Raw genomic sequence first — 3,940 nt, 5'->3', positions numbered from 1 at the left:
GCCCTCCTATGATGAGAGGAGCAGGGTGGTGGGTCCTCCCTCCCCTTCAAAGCCTGATAGGGATGTGTGTGTACAAAACGCTGCAAACTGATATTTGCTGGGTCCTGGCTCAAGGGCGTATGGCACTCTCAACTTTTTCAAGGACATGCCGGGGCCCTTCCTGCCAGTAGCTTTGCCGATATCTGGGTTGATAGGTAATAGATTAAGAGCAGTGAATCATCTTAGATACAGGAAGCGCTCAAACGTTTGTGTGAGTTTATCAAATTTAGCAGTGATTCCATGTCAGCCACAGCTTGTTACAAAAAACCTGACTGATAGTGTGTTTAACAAACTTAAACTAGCTTTATTAAATGTCAGGTCTTTGGCAGGAAAAACATTTTTAATCAATGATTTTATCACTGAGCACAATCTCGATTCTATTTCATCCTTACTGACCGCCAGAGGCGGTGCTTTAGCACTGGATATCTTCTGTCTCGCGCATGCGTAGGTCGAATATTTATATCAACAAAGTCACGTGTGACCTCGTATGACCCCGGAAGGCATAAGTTCCGGTGTTGTCAACGAGTTCAGTTCTTTTTCATCTTCTCGCTGCGCAGGTTACTACTTTTTGAGTAGAAGCCAAGCTAGCTTATTGAAAATTAGATTCTAGCTCATCGCTACCTGTAGCCTTGCGATCGTCTCGATCGGAGCTGCGGGCTAGAAAAACGCTCGCCCTCCAAAGGCTGCGACGAGCTGTCCGCCCTCCCAAGGGAGGGGACCGCGGTGTTCACCGCTCGGACCCCAGGAGCTCCGGACCGGTAAAGGGCGGACGCTCCTGCACGTCAGCCGGTGAGATCGCTACCATTTATCGCTGATTGTGCTATCTATTCTCAAGCTAATGAGATAATTGTGTACAAGTTAGCCGAGGGCTCTCGCTAATTTGTTACTGCGCTAGTGAAGGGAGCGTCTCCGCCCCCCTTTCACTGCATACATTTGGTTCCTTGCCTGTTCTATCGTCCAGTTAGCTGAGTGTTTTCGTTCAAGCTAACTGTTACGGTGCTCGCGTTCGGCGAGTAGGAGCGTTGCTCTACTCTTTCCGTTCAGCAGGTAGCTGGTGAAGGCTGTGTTCTCGCCTACGCTGTATCTGGCATTCGTTATTAACTCAACCAGTGAGGGCGGTGTTCTCGCCCCCGCTCCTGGTAGACGCGCTGCTTCATTCTAGCAGCAGCTGCCTGGCTAAACTGCCCTGTTAAATTTCCTTATCTAATCCACCTAGGTGAAGGCAGTGCTCTCGCTCCCGCTCTCTCTGCTGGTAACGTGGGTGTAGGACATTTACATCCCTCTCTGTATTCGGTGAGTAGGAGCATTGCTCTACTCTTTACGTTCAGCAGGTAGCTAGTGGAGACTGTTCTTGCACCCGCTCCCGGTTACGCTGCATCTGGAATTCGTTATCAACTCAACCAGTGAAGGCAGTGTTCTCGCCCCCGCTCCTGGTAGGCGTGTTGCTTGATTCTAGCAGGAGCCGCCTGGCTAGGCTGTCCTGTTAAACTTCCTTGTTTAACCCAGCTAGGTGCGGGCCTGTCCATCTGCTGCACAGACTCTGCTGTGGGACGCCTTGGCGTCTCCCCAACAGGAAGGACCTCTTGTCTCAGTTGGAGGGTCGGATGTGGCACCCCGACCCCTGCCACCTCCAGCTGTGGGTCTGGCCACTGGAGGGCCCTACCCACTGCTGAGCGACTGCATAGAGTCCGTCAGGAAGACTATTCTCAAATGCTAGGGCACCATCTACTCGTAGGCAGTACGAAAACAGGTGGAAACTGTTTTTTTGACTGGTGCCAAGGGCGAAATGAGGACCCAGTATATTGCTCGGTACCTACGACCCTTGAGTTCCTGCAGTCCCTCCTGGACGACGGCCGGTGTCCCGCTGCCGTCAGGGTGTATGTGGCTGCTATATCAGCTCAACACGCAAGGGCTGACAACAGCACAGTGGGGAGCCATAGGCTGGTATCCCTCTTTTTAAGGGGGAGCTCTGAGGCTTCGCCCCCCGAATATCCCAAGGGCCCCTACATGGGACCTGCCCTTGGTGCTGGATGCCCTATGCTCGCCTCCTGTTGAACCTTTGTTACAGGCAGAACTGAAGTGGCTCTCAGCTAAGACTGCTTTCCCTCTTGCCATCACCTCAGCAAAGCGTGTAAGCGAGCTTCAGGCCTTGTCCGTAAACAGCTCGTGTCTGAGGTGGAACTCAGATGGCTCAGGTGTCACCTTATGGCCGAACACAGCGTTCCTCCCTAAGGTGCTGGCACGCTCTCATTTTAATCGGCCTATCCAGCTGGCACGGTTTGACCCCCCATCAGGAGAGGGGGAAGAGAGGTCAAGACTCCTATGCCCGGTGCGGGCCCTTAGAGCTTATGTCCAGACTACCGCAGGCATGCGTCAGTCTGAACAGCTCTTTCTGTGTTACGGTGGTCCTAGAAGGGGCTGTGCGCTCTCAAAACAGCGCTTGTCCCACTGGATCGTGGACGTCATTGCCCAGGCATACAAGGCGAATGACCGTCCCTTGCCACCCAGAGTAAAGTGCCACTCTACCAGGAGTGTCTCCACGTCATGGGCGACCTTGAGAGGTGTGCCCCTGGAGGACATATGTGCTGCGGCCACATGGGCATCTCCGAGCACATTCGCCAGATACTACAGGGTGAATGTTGCCGCCCCTCACCCGCTGGGTGTGGTCCTCCTGCAGAGTCTGCCTAGGCCATCCTTATAGGGGGAGTATTCAGACTTCCTCGTGACTCTGTTGGTATAGGTCATCCAGTGCTAAAGCACCGCCTCTGGCGGTCAGTAAGGATGAAATAGAACGATAGTTACGTATGTAACTACGGTTCTATGAATACTGGATGACCGCCAGAGTTTCTTGGTCACTCGGAATCTCGTGTTTCCGCGAGAAGATTCCATAGAACTGAACTCGTTGACAACACCGGAACTTATGCCTTCCGGGGTCATACGAGGTCACACGTGACTTTGTTGATATAAATATTCGACCTACGCATGCGCGAGACAGAAGATATCCAGTGCTAAAGCACCGCCTCTGGCGGTCATCCAGTATTCATAGAACCGTAGTTACATACGTAACTATCGTTTTATGTTCTTAACAGAAACTTGGATTGACCAAAATAACAGTGCAGCTGTTCTTATCGAATCAACCCCTCCCAACTTTAGTTTTATGAGTCAGGAAAGAATGCATAAGAAAGGAGGTGGAGTTGCTATTCTGTTCAATGATTCCCTTCAATGCAGGAAGACATCTTATGGGAACTTTGCTTCTTTTGAATATGTGGCCCTTCAGCTGAAATGCTCCTCTCGAGCTCTGTTCCTAAATATCTATAGACCACCCAAATACTGTGCAAGCTTTTTTGATGATTTTACCGAGTTGCTGTCTATAGTGTGTATTGACTTTGACCGTCTAGTAGGGCTGTGCAATTAATCGTTTTTTAATCGCAATTACGATTTTGGCCTGCCACAATTACAAATACAACATAATCGAAAAAAATGATTATTTTGCTTTGCTAGGTTGCACTGCAACATATTTGATCTAATTTATTTTATAGTCTAATTTATTTATCATATTTATATATGTTTAGTAGCTTGTTGAAGTGCGCTCCAAAATATTTGTTGATCTTTTTTATTGGTATTTATTATTTTGATATTATTTATTTAAATGTAAATATAAATGTATCATTTATTTTATTTATTGGTTTTTCAGTTTAATTATACGTTCAGGGTAATCAACAGTTAAACAGATACTGTTCAAATTATTATTTTAATTTGTTTTAAAGTTCAATAAATTGACGTTTTCAAAGTCAATGAATAATCGTATTTAATAATCGTGATATCAATTATTGACCAAAATAATCGTGATTATGATTTTTGCCATAATCGCACAGCCCTACCGTCTAGTCATCGTTGGTGA

The sequence above is a fragment of the Trematomus bernacchii genome, unplaced genomic scaffold, assembly GCF_902827165.1.
Source record: "Trematomus bernacchii unplaced genomic scaffold, fTreBer1.1, whole genome shotgun sequence".
NCBI classification, from domain to species: domain Eukaryota; kingdom Metazoa; phylum Chordata; class Actinopteri; order Perciformes; family Nototheniidae; genus Trematomus; species Trematomus bernacchii.
The sequence above is the reverse complement of the archived record's forward strand: the minus strand, read 5'-3'. Positions refer to the sequence as shown.